At 53.1% G+C, this 20,463-nt stretch overlaps 1 long non-coding RNA gene across 1 annotated transcript; it reads right to left on the minus strand.

Moving 5' to 3' along the window:
- Positions 1-2,143: 2,143 nt before the first annotated feature.
- Positions 2,144-15,803, minus strand: LOC122221853. Its single transcript, XR_006203473.1, has 5 exons — positions 15,474-15,803; positions 6,930-7,035; positions 3,717-3,888; positions 3,362-3,447; positions 2,144-2,355 (listed from the first exon to the last, which is right to left on the minus strand). It is a non-coding gene; the product is annotated as an uncharacterized LOC122221853 (long non-coding RNA).
- Between the last annotated feature and the right edge of the window lie 4,660 nt (positions 15,804-20,463).

Consider the following 20,463-nt stretch of genomic DNA (forward strand, 5'->3'; position numbering starts at 1 on the left):
TCTCTCTCTCTCTCTCTCACACACACACACACACACACACACACACACACACACGTGCACACGCGCTCTGTCAAAATAAATAAATAAACTTAAAAAATAAATAAGTGTGGTTATTTATAACAGATCCTTTTTAGCGTTTTTCTTTTGGTGGTAATGGGGTATCCTTTCCTTAAGATAAATTCCTAGGATAGAAGGGAAGAAGCATTCTTATGGCTCCGGGAATGCATAGCTAAGTTTCTCCCCAAAGGAGTTTATGCCGAGGCTAACCAGGTGGATAAAGATGTATGTTTTACCACAACTTCACCAGCACTGTGTATCACTATTTTCATATGTGTGGAAGGGGATGCCATTCCTTTTGCAAGGTTAACACATAATATTACATGTTATTCAAATTCAATGTTAAGAAATCCTTCTAAGAGCAAAGAGCATACAGTGGCACTTCACAGAGATGAAATTTACTTTCTAAGCTTGACTTGGTTAACCTGGCCATCTACAGGGGCCTTGGGCCTTTTCTTGGTTTTGGTGCTATCATGATTTATTCACTCCAACATGTTGGGAAATTAAAGTCGAAGTGCTACTTTTTACATTAATTCTGCCACGTCAATTGCTAGACTCGGTCAGTTTTCTCAATTTTATTGGCTCTGGTTGGCTCTCACTGGCTGGAGTCAGCATTTTTCACTCTTGCTTCTATCTTGTGCATCCAGAATCTGTCAAGGCAATTCTGGTTATTTCCCCCAAGTGCTTCACACGCTCATATCCCACCGGGGCACACAGTGCAGGGTGCAAACCCACCGTCTGCTTTGACTGTGAGTCACGGGTCCATCCTCCTCCCCCAGACTCCGACCCAATAGGGCCAAGGTCAGTTTTACTTGTCTTTGACTTGGGAGAGGAAAATAAATGTAGGAACGAGTGTCAAGAATAGTTTATATGTTGCCTATCCTGGAACCTCAGAGCCTTTCTGAAAAGGGGCCAGCTCATACAGAGGCTAGAGGGAGTTAAAAAGAAGCTTTCTCCACACGCCTGGAAGGAAAGCTAGGGTTGCATTAAGGACAGTGGGAAGAGAACAGTGCCTTCCTTGGGTATTTGCAGGGACATATGGCCCAAATGCCTGCCTGCCCACGTGAGCTCCTGGATGATTCACCCCCAGTGGCCCACCCTGGTTGTACCTGCCCGCACCAGGGTTTCTGCCTCAGACACTCACGGTTTTGTTAATAACTTGACCTCATTTACTAATGTGTATAATTTTTTTTTTAATTTTTAAAAAGAAGAATCTAATGGGAAAAAAAGATGCTAATTTCTCCTATTTATTCTTTCTGCAATAGAGATTTCTAGTTGCCTATCCAATGTCCGTTCTCCAATTTTTTATAACAGAATCCCTAGATTTGGGGGGGGGTAGCAATGGGCCCAACTAAAAAGCTACATATCCCAAGCTATCTTATAGCTAGCTATCTGTGGCTAATGGAGCTAAAGGTAGAAGTCATTGGGTGGGGCCTCCAGAAAAGCCTTTTAAAGGGCGTTCAACTGGCACATGACTTTCTTTCTTTCTTTCCTTCCTTCTTCCCTTCCTTCCTCCCATCTGGAACGTGGGCATGATAATTGGAGCCCCAGCAGCTGTCTTGTGCATAAGAAGATGTGGTCACATTCTGGGGCTGGCAGAGCAGAGAGCTGGAAGGAGCCTGGGTGCCTGATGGACCACCCTAAGCATTGGATGGCTATGGCCCATCTGGGTCTCTCAACTCGACCTCAAGAGTAGCCTGGGCAACCTCAGTCCCAGATCCTTCATATTGATCTGAATCCAGGTGCCATCTTTTTCTCTCCGAGATCCACCTGCATGACCCCAAACTCTTGCCTTTTCCTCCTATTGAACCAGCTCTCCTGATGGCCTCTTCCATTCCGAATTGACCCAGATCCCTATCCCTGGTCTTCGTGGCAGCCCATCCTTCCTGCTTGGCATTTCCACCCAAGGCTGGGGGTGGTGCCACCCAGTGGCCTGCCCTGAGAGTCGGGACCACAACCACAAATCCGGTTGTCAAGTCCGTGAAGGCAGGACCCCGATCCTGGGGCACAAATCTGGGATCCCAACCTGGATCCTAACCTTAGCCTCCAAGCCAGGCTCCTTTCTGCAGCCAGTACTGCTTTGCACAACATAAATCTGGTCACGTACCTCCTCTACTTAGCAACTTTCAAAGACTCGCTGTGGCCTCTAGAAGTTCACTTTATTCTTGGGCCCCGTCTCCCAGGTAAGAGTGAAGCTCTGTCCGCCCTGGCAGCTTTTCTCGTCAGCCATCCTCAGGAAGACTTCCTTGACCTCCGGACCAGGGAATCTTCTTGGTCCCAAGACCCCCTGTCTGTCCCCTGTTAAGTAATGGCAGGTAGAGGCCCTGCTCAGGCAGACAGCGTAGGCCAGGGCCTGGGTCCAAGAAATTCCAGCAATTTCTGGGTGCCTCAGCCATGACGTGGGGCTCCTTGCACCTGCCCACAATAGCAGCCCAGCCTGAGCTCAGCCGACCCCTACTGGTGAGGAAGGAGGGCATGAGGTCAGCGGGTGGCAGGTCCCCCACTGCCTGCCGACAGCCAGGCCACCACAGCGGAGGAGTGGTTTCCTCCTCATCCCCGCTCCTGAAGAGAACCCAGGAAGTCAAAACCGTCCCCGGAAGCTATTGGATGAGAATTTGGCGTGGCCTTGGGAAATAAATCCAAAATGACCATGCGACCTTGAGCCCCATGTGTGTGAAACAGATTCCCGAAGGAAGGGACGCTTCGGGGTAAGGGTTCTCCCACTGGAGCGCGCACCGGGATCCCGTTAAAACAGACCGTGGCTCGGGTTCCACCTTCGGAGCATCTCCCGCCTAATAGATCTGGGGTGGGCCTGAGAACCTGCATGCCTCACATGCTTCCGCGGGCTGCTGTCGCCGGTCGGGGGGTCACACTTGGAGCACCCCACTCTACTAGGACCTAGACAAGCCGTCCTGGAGCCTCTGCAACCCCTAAGAGGCAGAGGACGTGCCCCCGGCTGGCACTGCTGAGTCAGGAGGTCACGGTCAAATGCTCACAGGTCAGTACCACCTCCTCAACTGTAGAAAAGGGCTTCTCGGCAGCCCCTTGGGTGCTCGCCCCACACCCCCAAATCCTGGCGCACCCAGAGCCCGGGCTCCCCCCAGCTGTCTTAGCAATCCCCTCCTAAAAGAAGGAGAAAGATCTAAGGAAGGAGAAAGATCTAAAGTCCTTACTCTGCACTAGGGGAAAAATATTAAGGAATTATCATGTAGCCTTAAACCCTATATATGCAAATGCACTCATTTGAATAACTGCCAATTTCTATGCCTCCTCGAATTAGGTATTCAAATTCTAGCCTGTGTACATGTATAGCTGTTCCTCTTCCTGGTTCAGGCTTAAATGGTCACGTGAAGGTTGAACCACACTGGCTTCTCTTCTGGGCCCCTGTCTCTTCAGAACAGAAAGGAATAATTAGGGATTAGTTTTCTGGAGCGTAAATTGTCCCTTTGATGGTTGGGCTGGCCCTCTTTTTTGTCGTTTCTGTCACAGCCATCTGCCACCTCCCTCTCCCGTGCGTGGGGCTCTTGAAAAATACGGGATTTTTTTTTTTTTTTTTTTTTTTTTTTATCCCTCCGGTTTCACCACACCCCAGGAGGTGGCCGGGGCGGCGAGGGGGGACCCACATTTCACAGGCGGGGAGACCGAGACCCGTGGCTTACGTGGGCCGCAAACGTGGACTCGGGCTTGGGGTTTTGGATTCAAACCCCGGGCCTCCCTGCTCTGTCACGTTAGTCCTCTGCCAGGGCACATTGTCATGTTTTGCCTCCCATCAAAATTGGTGATAGTCCCAAGCTCGTTTCAAGCTCTTGTATTCTTGTATTCCAAAAAGGCCTGGAAATATAAAATGGGGACATCCCATTTTATAGATGAGGAAGCCGGGGCCTAAAGGTACCTGGCGAGTGAGAGTCAGAGCGGTAACGGAGACCAGGCCACGATGTGACGTGAGACCAGCCGGCGGCAGGACTGTTAGCAACTCTCGCAACGTGCGTTCCGCGACCTGGACATTGGCGGCTTGAGCTTGACCATGGTGGGAGCCTGGCACCCGTGGGAGCCGGCAAACACTACAAATCAGGGCATTGCACCTCCCCCGCCCCTCCCCCGATCCCAATTCCAGATTCATCTTCCGTCTCTCGCAGGGACGTCTAAGGCTGGAAAGCAGCTTTATTTTCCGGCCCTTCTGGATCATCGCAGCTGCAGTCCTCCGCATCGCACTTGAGGCATCGCCAGAGGCAGGCCAGGCACTGCACAGCGGTCCCCTGAGAGGTGGCCCGAGTACCCACAGCTGCTTTCAGCAGAGGGACCGTTTGCCTGCCACTCCACATTTCTTTCACCTCTGGGACCCAGGAGCCCGTGAGTCAGGACATTCAGCGCCTGCCTGTCCCGTCTGGCTCAGGACGGGTCATGAATCTTTCCACCCCCGGGGATGTTTAAGGTGAGGCTGGACGACACTTGGCCGAGTTGCTTCTGGGTCAAATCTATGCTCCAAGGAGCCATGATTGTCCTCTAGGCTTAACACTTGACCTTACTCGTCCTTCAGAAGCTGCTGCTCTCTCCTGCTGGTTACATGCCCCGGCCTCTCCTCTCCCAGCCCGCCCTGCCCTGCCCATCACAAACCAAAGCCGTCTGGAGGCCCTCCCCTGCCTGAACTCAGAACCCAGACGGCGACTGGCCACTCACACCTCATTTCCCAATGACATGCCCCCGGTAGAGCCTCCCCTTTGGAACAAGACGCCGGCTTGAGAGAAGGCCTCTGTTAACTGGCTGGCCCAGTCTCCTCAGCTTCAAGGACACGGCAGGGGAGTCATGCCTACAGCTCCAGGCTGGGAGGGGCCGGCAGATGCGGGTTCTATCTCGGCCTGAAAAAGCCTTTTCCTTTTTCCCGGATGTTGGTGTTCTCATCCCTGGGTTGTAAATACTGGCCAAGGCCTGGGCTTAGTTAACGATGTTATTTCCTTCCTTTCTCTGAGACCCGCAGGCCCATTCCAGCTCATACCTCCCCGTCCCAGCATCACTGTGGGTTATCTTAATCACCTCTCCCATACAGAGGGACTCCTTCAGCAAAAGAGACACATCGTGGCTGCATTTTGACAGAGGCGGGAGAAAAGGTTTGGTGCGTTTTGATGTTTGTTTGCTCCTGACACCCCGCCCACTTCCTGAGAGTACTTGAGGCAGTTTCTAATATGAAAACACACAGAGAACAACCCAAACGAAAACCAAAAAAGAGGTTTCCTGAGCCACGTAGCAAACTGGGAGGAAGAACGCTTCAGGAGCCTCAAATAATAAGATCTGATTTGCCCCCCCGAGCCTCCTGGCAGCCAAGGCAAAATGAAGTAGCCAGAGAAAGGTGATGGGGAACTTGGGGATTCTCGTGAAGAGAAACCTCGATCCTTTCCTGGAGGTGGGGCCGGGCTTGATGCCTCAGATACGGCCCACCGGGAGGGGGCTCACCACCCCCCGCTTTCCCCAGGTGATGTCCACTCTCCTGGACCTCAGCGAAAGCCCCAGAGATTACAGTGATGCCTGCTGTATCTCCAAGCCAGCTTCATTAATAAACATGGGCGCCGAGGAGGAATTCTCCAAAGAAAGTTAGGAAATCAGAGTTGTGTTTATCCTAAGGAGCCCGGCATGCAAATACAGCAGCTGTTTCCATCCGTAAACAGGAGAGGAGAGGGATTTGGTGGCTGTTTGCAATGATCAAGTGTGGTCTAGACCGAAATAGTCAAGTGTGTTTGGGCTGGGAATTAGGTACAGATAAACATGAGGTAACTTGCTTTCTGCAGTGACTGTCTGGAAACACCGTGGGCAAACTTGTCCCTCATAAAGTGGATGATATTTTACACGCGCTCAGGCAGGCGTCAGTTAAAGGGCTCCGTTGGCTAATCTTCTGTTAAGGTTTAGCAACGTCTGTCTCCTTTATCTATTTGGTACAGGTGACCATCTAATGGATGCTTGGATTGGAAGGGGGGTGGCTCTCTACCGTATCCACCTGCTAGGGCAGCCCCGCAGAGACTGCGTGTTCCCAGAGGTCCTGCAAAAGCACTGCCCCCAGGGCATTTGCAGAGGCTTCTGCAGAGGTGGATAAGACAAGAAACCCACTGCCAAGCGAAGGGCTCAGAGGAGCGGGACAGTAACTTCCAGAACAATTTTTAAAAGGCTGAGCAGATCATACGAAGCCTTTCATTAAGGCTCTGAGTATGTGTGCAGCCTCATCTATCCCCGCAGAGGCCCTCTGGGGTCGGGGGGGGGGGGGGGGGTCGGGGGGTTGCTCACCGCTGTTGTGGCAAACTTCAGGGCTCCCCAAACATGTCAAAGCCATGCCCTTTGCTTGGACCCTCTCTTTTCTTCCTCTAGTGGCTCTCAACGGGAGACAGTTTCACTCCCCGGGGACATTTGGTGATGCCTGGAGACATTTTTGGCAGTCACAGCTTTGGGAGGGAGCTGTCGGCATGTAGCCAGAAGAGGTCAACGTCGCTGAATGCCTGCAGTGCACCGCACGGAGTCGCAGCAAAGAAGGGTGCAGCCCAAATGTCGATAGTGCCCGGGTTGCAGCGACCTGCCTTCCAAAACTCAGCAAGGGGTAGCGCTTTACTCAAGAAAGCCCCCTTGACTTCTCCTGGCTGTGCTAGGAGCCCGCCGCCGGGTTCCCAGGCCAGCAGAGAGTTGGGCCAGGGGACTCTGACGAAGGACCCTAGGAATGACGAGGCACTGCTCCTTTCCAGTCCTGCCTCTTCTGTTTGAGTGAGTTCCTGGCTGGTTCCAATTCTGGACCAAGAAGCCTCCAGCTGGTCCCTTCTAGCCTCATTTCCCCTCCTGCCCCCACCCCCCCCCCCCCCCCCGGTAAAAGAAGGAGCACAGACCCGTACAGTGCTGACCTCACTCTGCTCTGAGCTCCCACCCCTCCGAGGTGACAGCTGCCCGCTCCGTAAACCGCCTCGGCATCAGCAGCTGAAGCATAGGAAGAGACCGAGGTTAACTCCACTGCAGAAAAAGAGCAGGAGACCGAGGACCTTGTTAGAAAATATCTACTACGCAGCAAAGAAAGTCACAGTCTACTTCCCACAGCAGAGCCTTCTCTTCGGGGCTGTTGGTTTGTACCCTTCTCGCTGCTGCTTCTTGTCCCCTCAATGCCCCCAGCATGGCTGATCTGCCCCCAGACAGAGCTTCCTGAGGGAGAACAGGAGCAGGAGACTCTAAGGCAGGAGCCAGGGAGGGGCTGCCTGGGGCATCCACCTGGGAATCAGGCTTCCACGTGACCTTGGACAAGTCTCCTTACCTGCCTGGGCCTCAGTTTATCCATCTGTCCAGTGGGAATGTAATGCTCGGGCTATCTCATGGAATCATTAGAAAATCGGTGGAGGAGGGGAAGACCAAGCCAGAGGATGCTGCTAATATTTCTGGAACCCTATTACACGCCAGGCTGTTTACATACATCGCTGCCCTATTATTCGTGCTGAGTCGTCCCTTCCACGGAGGAGGCAGCAGGCTCAGAGACGCCGACGAATGCCCAGGGTGAACCCGGATGTGATCGCAAGTCGGCGCCACCAAGGGCCACATTCTCTCGTCCACGCGATACTGTCTCCATGACATGTGCTGCCTGTGGAACCAGGGAGGGCTAACCACCTGTAAGCCTTTCCTAGGATGGTCATCCTACCACGCACTTTGTCCTTCGTTAAGGGCAAAGTATGTGGCACTGAGGAGACATCCCACAGGAGGAGAGGAAAGAGAAAATGGTGCGAGTTGGAGGAGGTAGGATTTGAACCGGGCCCTGGGGAGCGGGGGGGCGGAGCAGAGAGGAGGAGGGGGGACATTCCAGGCACGGAGAGAACAGGACCAAAGGCATGGCGGCTGGAATGAGGGTGGTGGACGCAGGGGGCAGTGAGAAGGGCATCTGAGCATCTGACTCACGCTCACATCACATGGGGAAATGACGGCGCGAAGGTGGGGGCCCTGGGTGCCTTGCGGGGATAAGCCACCTTTTCCATCCCCGTCCATGAACTGTGGCTCACAGATCCCCTCATCTACACTCTGGGGTCAGTGGCAGACTAGTGAAAAAAAAAGAAATGAAAAAGGAGAACCCTTGGAGATAATTAGCATTTTAATTGGGATCAATGCTTTAGGCGAAAAGGAGAATGCTTTACTGCAAAATTCCAGGCAGCAGCTGGCAAGTCCAGCAGGATCTGGGACGCTCTGCGCGGGGGACGCAGTCAGTCCTCCCTTTTTTCTCCCCTCGCCTTTCCATTCAATTAACCTCCGCGCTCCCTTCTCCACGGCGGGCCTTCCGGGAGGTGCTTCACGCACCGTATCTCATTTAATTCTCGGAGCAGCCCAGAGCTTGCTGCTCGCTGCTTGCTGTGAGCCCTGCCCACCACCCCACTCTCGGGCTGGCCAGGGTCTGTTCAACCCCGTTTGCCGGTGTGACAACAGGAGGCTCAGATGACACAGCTCTTAGGGGCAGGGCTGACGCTGATGTCCACATCCGCTCGACTCCCTGTCCAGTGCTCCTTTGCTGACCGCTCTTGGTCTGATGCAAAGATCAAGGCAGGGCCCGTGTCCTTTTCGCCAGAGCCCAGGTTAGGGTCTCAGTGGGCAAGAGGAAAGGGGAATGCCCGTTGGCTTGGAAATATGGGAAGGGTTCTCAAAAGTCAATCTCCAGCTAAGTGAATGTTCTCAATTTAAGCACCATATTTAAAAAAATAAGTTAAATAGGGGCGCCTGGGTGGCTCAGTCGGTTAAGCATCCCACTTCGGCCCAGGTCACGATCTTGTGATTCGTGGGTTCAAGCCCTGCGTCGGGCTCTGTGCTGACAGCTCCGAGCCTGGAGCCTGCTTCGGATTCTGTGTCTCCCTCTCTCTCTGCCCCTCACCAGCTCATGCTCTGTCTCTCTCTCTCTCTCTCAAAAATAAATAAACATTAGAAAACTTTTTTAAAAAGTTAAATAAATAACAAGTTAAAAATAAGTTTGTATCATTTCATATGGAAATCATGCTGTCCCTAAAAGGACAGTGGGGACAGTTGGTGAAATCACACATCATTTGCCCATCAGATGATGGGCAGGTGAGCTGTTCCTGCTTTTTATCCAGTTTGCAGCCAGTTGAGGGGCCCAGAGCCTCCAGTGGGAGTCCCTCCCCCAGTGCTGCCCATGTTGATTTCCTCGCTGCCCAGCAAACCCTCCCCTTGCCTGATGAGCCCCAGGGTCTCCCTCTGGGGGCCGGCTCGGAAGGGCTCTCAAGAGAGGCTCTCACTCACCCAGCTAAGAGCAGGCCCAGGCCACACGCTGAGCCAGGCCACACACCCCCCCCCCACCCCCGGTCCAGGGGGTCTGCTGCTGACGTCAGAGTGAGAAGGTAAAGGAAGGTCTAAGAGCATCCCTGCCCATGGTCCCTACAGCCTGGAGACCAGGAAACACTCACTCTATTTCCCACACTGGGTCCCCTTCTGTGAGCTTCCTTCTGTGAGCCGACAAGGGCCCCATCACTCCGAGCGTTCCAGAGTTCTTCGGTGGGTTGTAACCAATGCTCCTGAGCCAACGTTGCTGTGTTCTCCCTTGCTGCCCTCTGTCCTGGTGCCTTCTCTCCCTGCCATCAGCGTGCTGGCCTTTAGAAACCGTCCCCTCCTGATCCGAACGGTCCAAGGGATGGGGAAGCCCTCGACCAGCCCCTTAGAAGTGTGTGCAAAGTAGGAGTCCCCAGGATCTGAGCAGGGTGTGCAAGGCCGTCACCGGTCAGCTACACAGTCCAGCAACACATATTTTTGAGTTCCTACCGCGTGCCAAGTTCAGTGCCAGCCTCTGGAGGTGCGGCCAAGGCTGCCGGGGGAGGCTCTGAGGCTTCTGTCAAGACTGAGCATTCTGGCCTGGGAAGCACCCTGCTAAGAGGACTGAGGTTTAGAACTGTGGTCCCAGCAGGGTCCTTCCATCCAGAGCCAAACTGCAATTTACAGGAAATTTTAGATAGCCTTTTTATCTTTATAGCAAGAAGCTGGGTTGTGACCGAGGGTCCGTCACCTATGGAGACTCAACTGGTTGGGCACATAAGCCCTGTGTAGAAGAAGAAACACCATGGGACAGCAGGTCAGGAGCCCTGGGAGCCAGCCTGGTCTCACATTCACATTTATGTGAATTTATTCTCCATTTAGTGGGTGGTTTTTTTTAAATTTTTCTTAATGTTTATTTATTTTTGAGACAGAGAGAGACAGAGCATGAACGGGGAGGGTCAGAGAGAGGGAGACACAGAATCTGAAACAGGCTCCAGGCTCCGAGCTGTCAGCACAGAGCCCTACGCGGGGCTCGAACTCACGGACTATGAGATTGTGACCCGAGCTGAAGTCGGACGGTCAACCGACTGAGCCACCCAGGCGCCCCAGCCTAGTTTTCATTTTTGAATGTGCAAGGACATCACACGCCAGCCTGTCTTCACGTAACTCACAGTTTACACTCATCGTTAGATTGTGGCCTAGCCTGTACGCGCGCGCGCGCGCGCGCACGCACACACACACACACACACACACCCTCGAACACCTGCTTCCAGTCTGAGTTCTGTGACAAGCCTGAATGCCGAAGAGACGCCTGGGTCCTGCCTTCAAGGCATTGGGAAGAAAATGAGAACCTCTAGCCTGTTGCAGGGCACCCTCGGTGCAGCTTTGAAATCCGAGGCTGGGCTCCCGGCCCTTCCCTGCCCTTTCCCGCCTGCGGTTTTCCTCTCGGCCTCCCCTGGGGAAGCAGGCCCTGCCAACGAGGCTGGGTTTGATCAAAGCCTCCCCAAACCCAAGCCGAAGCCGCAACTCTCCGCATTATTAAAGCGTTTAATAACTGTCCACGGCTCCTCCCTCCCAAAGACCCTGAAAGCCCTCTTGCGCCTCCTTCCTTCACCCTCTGCCTTTTAATGGCAGGAGGAGCGGGAGGGGGACGTGGGGGGAGGGGTGCTGCGACGGGCGGATGGATCTGATTTCCCTCGCCAAGTTCCAAATCATAATCGCAATGTTCCTAATTTCCATGTTCGGGAAAGCTCCTTACAGTATAACAAATGCCCCAATTACCGTGCTTGCCTCCCCTTAATGTCGTTTTAAACACACTGCTCCATTTCAGTCCCCCTCCCCCCTCCCACCGCCACGTGCAAATAAACCCTTGTTACGGCTTCCTGTGTGCAGAACAGGTCTCCGGCCTGCCTGGATCCAGAGATTTCAATCTTATCTGGCAGGAAGGGTAATTTGAAATTTAATCATCTTTTCCCCAAGCCAGAATGCCTTATTATTACTTTTTCAGAGAAAAGAACAGGCCCAGAAATCAAGCTCCAAAAATCGGTGTGGAGGGAGAGGGGGAGGCAGAGGGTGCACCAGGCTGTGGGTCCCTGCCACCTCATTAGGGATCTCTGTTTTCGGGACAATCCCTGTGACCGTTTTCAGCCAGAGCAGAGCCAGTGGGCAGGCCCTGGCAAGATCCCTCCGGCCGAGAACTCTCCCCTAGACCAGTTTTTCCTGGGCTGAGAATCCCACAGAGAAGATTTTTTCCCCCTCCCTTGTTGAAAGGGAGTCGTCCCAGAGAGGTGGTACAATGTGCACTGGTGAGTCAACAGGCTGTCGGGGAAGCCACCCGGTACCCCGGCCCCCCAGCTGGTCAATGGAGATGTTTCGGCTGCAGCCCGCTGCCTGGAGACAGATCAAGGAAATGCTGAACGTTCTTGAGCAAACCGGATTCTGTCCGCGGACTGTGGAGAAGAAAGAAGCCATACGGAGCCAGAAGCTAGTCCAAGGGACTCTCTTCCCGTCATCAGCCTGCACACTTCTGAGCGGGGACTCTGGCTGTCACCGTGCCTGGCCCAGTCGGGGAGGTTCCTTCCTGTAAGGAACATACTCAACACTCTCCCGTATACAATTAGGAACATGGAACATGTTGACCGCTCGCCCCTGAAGGAAATTTGGTAGAGGTGGCCACAGCCTTACAATCCCAATGACCTGACAGCAGCGATCTCCAAAGCTGAAAGAAACGCCTCCGAGTGCTCAATAACAGCAAAATTCAGTCGACGGTGCTAAAGGGAAGATAGAATCGGCCTGCTGTTTTGCCTCCAGAAAATGCTAGCACGAAGCCGTTGACGTGGGGGAAAAGGATCAAAGAGAATATAGTCCAGAATAGAGGGGAAAGCTATCTTATGGGCATGTCAGGCAGCTAACTGCTAAATATTGTTGTTGGTTCCTGGATTTTGTCGTGTGTGTGGTATTTGTCAGCTTTTTAAGATGGGATTTGTTGTGATTTCTCATCCTAAATAACACTCAGTCAGGGCGCTGGGTGGCTCAGTCGGTTAAGCGTCCGACGTCAGCTCGGGTCATGATCTCGCGGTTTGTGGGTTCCAGCCCTGCGTGGGGCTCTGTGCCGACAGCTCAGAGCCTGGAGCCTGCTTCAGAGTCTGCGTCTCCCTCTCTCCGTTCCTCCCCTGCTCACTCTCTCTCTCTCTCTCTCAAAAAGAAATAAATATTAAAAAAAATTTTTTTTCAATAACACGCACTCTCATACTTAATTTTGGACTCGACGTTCTTTTTCTTTAACGAACACCTAACCAGACCTGGGTCCAGTCTGGCAGGTTGGATGTGGGGACACCAGAAAGATGGTCAGGGATGACTCTAAGGTTATGTCTTTCCAATGTTTGGGTAGTAAATTTCCCCCTATTTTATGCAATAATGGGAACAATTAGGTTTTAAGAATGACCTTATGTGGCAAAGGAAACAGCTGGCCCCTTCTGTTGACTTGCTATTATGTTTATATTTTGAACGCCACTGGTCTGTGAAATCTCAAGTCCGAGCTGGGCAAAGCTGTTGAGGGGGACTGCCAGGGAGCGGGTCCTGGAGTCGTGCCCTTGGACAGAAGGGGCTGGGGAAGACTTGGCTGTAAGGAAAGGTGCAGACTTAGCTGTGCCAGGGGCCGAGAGCACAGCACCAGGAGAGACTAAGGACTGTTTCCCAGGACTGGCCCCGCCTACCTCTGTGGGCCCGTCCTCATGGCCCCTGACCCCTGCCTAGTATCTCCGACAGCCCTGACCCCATTGTCACACCTGCTCCCCTCTACACTCCCAGCTCTTTGCGGTGCAAACCCTCCGGGGGTTCTGTGTCTCCACGCCTGCCCAAATGCCCTCCTGGGCTTCTCGGCATCCTCGCACACACACACACATCTGCCGCTCACGCTGGGGCTCCCGATCACCCCAGGTCTCTTCCTTACTGAGGCTGACTCATGGCAGCACTGGCCGTTGGGACCAAGTGGCAAAGGTGTCTGAAACCCTCCCCAACAACAAGCAGCTGCTCGGAACCCCTTCCCCTCTACCCTGCAAGAGGTCCAGCCAAGACCACCTTGGAAGACAAAACGATCCTGTTTAAAATCACCCTTAGTTGTGCTTAATTCTGGTTTTTTTTTTTTAATGTTTTATTTATTTTTGAGACTGAGAGAGACAGAGCGTGAGCAGGGGAGGGGCAGAGAGAGAGGGAGACACAGAATCCGAAGCAGGCTCCGGGCTCTGAGCCGTCAACACAGAGCCCGACGCGGGGCTTGAACTCACGAACCGCGAGATCGTGACCTGAGCCGAAGTCGGACGCTTAACCGACGGAGCCACCCAGGCGCCCCAGTTGTGCTTAGTTCTTTCTGTCCCTTGGGTAGGGGGGCAGCCGCCCAAAGATGTTTGTTGACCTTCACTGGCGCCACCCCCCAGGTCAACCTGGAAAATGGCACCGCCAGTGTGGCGGCGAGGGGGCCGGGGCGGGGCTGGCCGCAATGCCTTTGTTTCACTGCAGTACATCCTGCACCCTTGGACTACCCGCCCCCTCCCGTGCAGGAAGAAGCCAACCAGAATGAAACAGTATGGCCACCCCTCCCCCGGTGCTTACTTATGCGTCAGGCTTAACCCTCCAACCCTCCAGCTGGTGATCCCCGGTTTACAGAGGGGAAACTGAGGACAGCTCCCATTTCCCGGCCGTCGACCTCAGGCCGCGCTCCACACGGTGGTCTGAGGCCAGAATCACCGACGAGTGAGAAATGCCCAGCTTCTTTACCTCCGTCATCCCAAATCTGCGCCTGAGGTACCCTCGTTCCAGGGTGGTGGGGAATTCTGTGGCAGTTACTCTTATGATCTGACCCCCCCACTCTCTCTGCGCCGCCCCCCGCCCCAGGAACTTCAGGTTGCTGGAGTTTTCATGGAGCCCAGAACTGAAGCAGGGCCCCCAGAGGCCAGGCGGTGGTCGGCACCCCCTCGTCCTGCATGAGGTAAGCTCCTGCAGCCCCCAGCTCCCAAACACTGTCCACTCCTCAGCTGCGTGAAGGGCGAAGGTCTTTGCCAGGCAGGTAACCCTGAGCTGGGGGCCCGGCCTCCTTGTGGCTGCTCAGGGCCACCCACCCTTCTGGCGTCTTGCCTGGGCGAGAATGCTCCCCGCCTGGGGGCCTGCCCACTGCAATCCCATCCCTGCATCGCGCAACGCCATTCTTTTTCCTCTTGTTGACCTCAAAAGTGTTCCCTTTTCTTTGTCCCTGACGTAGCACCTACAAAAGTTTAGACCAACAAACCGCGAGACAACAGACCAAGGCCAACGTGGTGATAAATAATGTTACACACACAGCATCTCATTCTTAATCCTCACAGAAGCCCTCCGTGGGCGGGTATTCTTAGCCGCATCTCACAGATGAGGAAACTGAGGCTTAGGACCGTCAGCTGGCTTATCCCAGCGTCCCACAGCCTGTTCAGTGCAGAGCGGGGAGTGGAACCCGGGTCTGTCTTCATCATGCCTCAAGAGCTATGTTTAAAAGAGTCTATCTTTTAAAACATATTGAGTCTAACACTGAAAACGAAACCCCAGGGGCAGGCCTCCCTCTTCCCCGTTCAGGCCAGGCCTTCCACCAGTGCTGCCTCCTGGAGTCTGTATGGGGCCTGCCTGAAACATTTCCTGTCTCATCCAGCTGCATAACCCCGCTCCTGCCTCTGAGAAAGAGGGCCAGTAAAGGCTTCCAGTCTCCCCTGGAAACCAGCGGAGGATGCCAGCCCCCCCACCTCCCACTTGCAAAAGCGGAGGGGGGGTTGCCCCCAAGGGAGCCACAAGGGGCGAGAACAGGGGACACCGGGACCCAGAGCTAAACTGGGGAGTCAGGAAGCAGTGACCGGGCCTCCCTTCTATATCCTCTCTGCAGGTGCAAAGCAGGGTTCCCGTGAGTCTGGTAGCTCGGAGGGGCTGGGTTGGTGGCAGCGACCCTGCCCCCTAATTAAATGGAAGAACCCAGGGAGCAGGATAATGAGCTGTGTCCCCCTGGCCATGGAGGTGGATGCCATCCTTCACTGTGCTGCAGCTAGACTCTGCCAGAATGTTCGCGGGCGGCTAAGACACCTGTTTTAATTTAGAGATGAAGCCAAAAGGAAGTCAGCAGTGGCACAAGGAGGCTGAGTGAGACTTACCTCGGGGGTCGATGGCAACGCCCGGGCCCCGCCCCGATATCTGATGACTGTAGGGAGTCAGCTTGTCTAGGGGTAAAAGAGCTCTGTGCAGTGTAGACCGCTTACAAACTCCGGTTTGCAATGAGGGCCTTTTGAGGCCTGGAATTTTGCACCATTTGCCTGGAAATCTTACCAGAGGAGGCACAGACGCACGGGGCCCCCAGAGGGAAAGGGTCCTGCCCGAGGCCACAGGGCCCTTTAATGCCAGGGTCCCCTGAGGGTCTCTAATGGGCGAATGCTGCCGGAGAATCCCAGGAGTGAGGAGAGGATTCCGGGAGAGGGCTCTGAACTCGGGGGTGGGGGGGGGGGTGGGCAGAGGTGTGGCAGAGATGCCAGGAAAGGAGAGACAAGGCCGTCGTCATCATGGGAGATGCCTCTCAGGCTTGGCTTTGTGCCCTCATGAGGAGGGAGGCCGTGGAGTGAGGTCAGTGAGAGGCAGACACGGGGCTGGAAGCTGGGTCTTCTCCAGGGCTTCGTGAGGCCCCACAGGAGGTTGTGGGGCCTCCCTGCTTGCTTCCTTCTAAGGAGTGACTAGAACTTTCTTTTCCCACCTCCACCCCCCTTCTGATTTCTCTTCCTTGTTCCTGGTGGGGAGGGGACTTGGGTAAGACAGAGTGAAGACAGAGACTGTATCAGCTTCATGAAGCATGAAGTGATGTCACAGCGGGTGCGGGTAGCCAGGGCCTTCCCTGAACTGAACGTGAGGCCTGGGGACCTGAGCCTCTCTCCGAGTGGATAATGGGGATCACTGCCCAGAGCCAAGAAGGACTTGTCACCTCTCAGGGACCCCCTGGAAAGGCTGGGAGAGGCTGAGGGAAGGGATAGGGGAGGGGAAGCAAGAAGAAAGGAGTGTCCCCAGGATGGAAAAGGGACCGTGGAAACAGCTGGAAACAGATCGGCCGCAAGGGGAGCTCAGCAGGTGACTGAGAAGGCCTCCCAGTCAGCACGAAGGAGGGACCAACATGTCAAGGGCATGGGTGACTGAGCGTGTTCGTGGAAATACAGCTCTGTTCTGAGCTGTCATCACACACACGGGGAAGTCCCCCCAGAACACAGAAAACCCCAGAGAATAGCTACCTGATGTCAGGGAGGGAAAAAGGTTCCTCACCAAAATCATACACCACGAGGGACAAGGCCAACAGATTTAGCTGAGTCACAAATATTTCACTACTTTATTTGCACTGATTAAAAAAAAAATAAACACCGTATCTTGGGGAGCCTGGGTGGCTCAGTCGGTTAAGGATCTGACGTCAGCTCAGGTCATCACCTCACAGTTCGTGAGTTCGAGCCCCGCGTCGGGCTCTGTGCTGACAGCTCAGAACCTGGAGCCTGCTTCAGATTCTGTGTCTCCTTCTCTCTCTGCCCCTCCCCTGCTCACGCTGTCTCTCTGTCTCTCTCTCAAATAAATAATTAAACTTTAAAAAGAAAAAATGTGTTGACCTCTGACTTAGATTCTATAATTAATATTTACGGCACGTGCTTTATCGCATACCCAGCCAGCTATGAAAAGAGAGATTTGCGACTCAGATATTAGCAAAAGATGAATAGCCAAAAGACCTTGAGAAGGAGCGAGTCCGGGCTTCCTTTGAAGGGACCCAGAAGGGATGGGAAAAGTGCCGGAAGAGAAGAGTAGATGGTTGGTGTGGGCCGTGAGCATTTGGAATCTTCTGACAGTAAGACTGTTATCGCCGCTGTTGTTTTTTTCCTGGTAACGGACCTGTCCGGCCCGGATGGTGCAAAGAGCTCCCACAGTGCTTAATTACGTTTGGGGAAGACCATTTGATTAATGTGGACTTTATGCCCCAAGGAGGCAAGGTCCACACAGCAGTGTGTAAGTTTGATGCCTTGCACAGTGTTGGGTCATCCATGACCCCCGTCAGTATTTGTTAAATCAACGAAGCCCTGAATCTCTGAGACAGGAGATGAGTCATCGACCCCTGCTTCACCGAGGTATTGCCTCACTTGCCCGTGATGGGAATGTCCAGCCTACCCTGTCACCTGGAACGAGGGACTCTGGGAAGGTGCCAGTTTAATCAGCCACTACTCCTGGTGGGAGCTGCAGGGATGATCTGGAATGTTCCCTGCATCGAAGGTGCTATCGTACAGGTAGGAGGGACACGCCTCTCTTCTCAGTCACCATCGGGCAAGGAGGAAGGGGATGTGCACCCTCCAGCAGGAAGCAGGAAGAACATTTTGTACAGGTGCTAAGCTGTAGCAATTTGGCTTTCTAGGTCGTTCCTGAAAACCAGCTTCAAAATAGTTCCATAAAAGGCAATGTGATTGCAAACAGGTGTCTCAAAAATGCATAATATGGCCTACTGTTTCTGAGTAACATTTTTTAAAAAGAGTAGAAGAGCAGTCGGTTTGGGGTAGTGAAAAAGATCAGAAAAATGGTGTAATTGGGTAATTCACGAGCGGCTGGCAAACCATCCAGGCTCCAGATGCCGATCCCTTCGCCGTCTCTGAAACGCTGTGTGCTGTTCTTTGACTGCAAAGACGCCTTCTCCAGGCACCGAAAATTAATTGGGCATTTCCTTGGAGGGGCTGTTGTGATTGTATTTATTTTGGTTGTTTTTTTTTCTTTCTCATTTTGGCAAATTGGGAAGGCTGGAGTGTGTCTGCCCTCTCATCCAACGTTCATTACTATGGGAAAGAAGCATACATTGGGCATCTACTAGGTGCTCCCTCTGCTCAACAATTTTATTCCCTCATTCCTTCGGTCATTCATTTGTTCAGGAACCTCACGATCATGGTCATGTTCCTGTGCTTCAGGGGTTGCTGAACTGGAGGGACTTCTGAAAGACCAAGCATAATAATTCCACTCCTCCTATCCATGATGGGTTTAGTAATGATCATGTGACCCAATTTGAGTTGATGAGCCTTGAGGACACGTCTCTTGAGCTGCTGGCAACGGTTTCTTACAAATGGACATAAGGGTTTTTCTTTAAGGGTGGTGAGAATGTTTCGGTTGAGTGTTCAACTCTCGACTTGGACTCAGGTCGTGATCTCAAGATGGCAGGACTGAGCCCCACGTCAGGCTCTGCCCTGGGATTCTCTCTCCCCCTCTCTCTCTCTGCCCCTTCCCCACTCATGATCCCTCTCTCTGTCTCTCTCAAAATCAAATTTTTTTTAAAAATAAATACATAAATAAATGAAACGATCACTTTCATGTTGTGTGACTTTCATCTCAAGGGAGAAAAAATGGACAGCAAGAAGTGTCCCTCGCCTTGCTGGCCTTCTCTTAATGCCATGTGAGGATGCCAGCCTGGAACTTCAGCAGCCAGCTCGTGCCCAGGAGGGCACCAGCCTGGAGGCAAACATCTGTACGCTGAGGGTGGCGGAGCAGAAAGATGGAAAAAGTTGCCCTTGATGGCACGGAGAAGCTGCGAATTAGGAGACCCGGGGATAGTCCTGTCTTTGGGTCTACTATACGTAACATATTAGATCTCCGGTTTGTTGAAGCTGTCTGCAGTCACATTTTGTCAGATGTTGTGGGCTAGCAGCAGAAAGCACTCTGACTGTGTGTGGTCTGTTTCCTCCGGTCCCGGAGGGCAGGCACCTCGCCTCCGCTCAGCAATTTCTTCCCATGCCTTATAGTCAAGCCCATCGCAGAGTAGACGCTCGGTGTTTGTGGAATAAATGGGCATTTTACCTAAATTATTTCATTGAATTTTTAGAACAGCCCTGGGAGACAGATGGGACCGCCTGATTTTATTTTATTTTTTTAATTTTTGTTAACGTTTATTTATTTTTGAGACAGAGAGAGACGAGCATGAGCAGGGGAGGGGCAGAGAGAGAGGGAGACACAGAATCGGAAGCAGGCTCCAGGCTCTGAGCCATCAGCCCAGAGCCCGACGCGGGGCTCGAACTCGCGGACCGCGAGATCGTGACCTGAGCTGAAGTCGGACGCTCGACCGACTGAGCCACCCAGGCGCCCCAAGGGACCGCCTGATTTTAAAGCAGAGGAAGCTGGGTCTCAGAGATTAAATAACTTGTCCGAAGCCAGAGGACTCAGTTCAAGTCTGTCTGACGACAGTGCTTCTCGTTCCGGTCTGCCCTGCGGCCAAGTGCAAGACCGTGGACGAGGGCAGGGCTGCAGGCTGTCCGTGAGACTTCTGTGGCTGAATTTAGCTTTGCAAGGGTGCAGGCTCAAACGGCCGCTGAGATGGTCACGCGGCTTCCATGGTCGCTGTTTCATGGTGCGTACGATGTACTTGGAAATAGACCTTCTTGTCGGGTTCTGGCTGCAGCCCTGTAACAAGGGTGGGAGGTGCAACCTCACGTTTTAGGGATGAGGAGGCTATCCCGAGAGCAGGAAAGTAAGATTAATTTTCCTCCCCGCTTACTGTGAGACTTCAGAGGGTTAATGGGATGAACGTCACCCGTGAGCTGTAAGACACTCGACCCGGTAGGTGATTATTGCTGGAGCCCCAAGAAAGGGATTTTCAAAATGACAGGCTCATAATTATAATAATAGCCAGCAATTATTAAGCCCCTGCTACAGGCCGGGCACTGCATTAAGCACTTTACGTGAATTTTCTCATTTAACTCTTACCGTGTAAGAAATGCTATTATCTCAGATCTACACATGAGGCAACAGAAGCCCAGAAAGGTTGAGTGATTCTCCCAAAGTCACACAGCTATTCTCGGAGGAGCCGGGACTGAGTCCGGTCTGACTTGGTCACTGTAAGAAACTGCCCACCTGTTCCTGAGTCTCTGACACGCAGCTGCGGTCTCTGATATCATCAACCAAACAGGAAATTGTACTTGTCGGTCGCCTTTGAGGATGACCGAAAAACGGCCCCAAGTAAGATGTGTCTCTGCTGAATGATGTAGACTCATCCCTGCCTGCCATTCTTCCATTGCAGTTTTGCATCTTGTTGTTAAAGGTCAGAATTGTCCCATTCGAAAGGACAAATAGCCCCCTGGCGAGGGTCCCCTTGTTAACTCT

Source organism: Panthera leo, chromosome B3, assembly GCF_018350215.1.
Source record: "Panthera leo isolate Ple1 chromosome B3, P.leo_Ple1_pat1.1, whole genome shotgun sequence".
NCBI lineage: Eukaryota > Metazoa > Chordata > Mammalia > Carnivora > Felidae > Panthera > Panthera leo.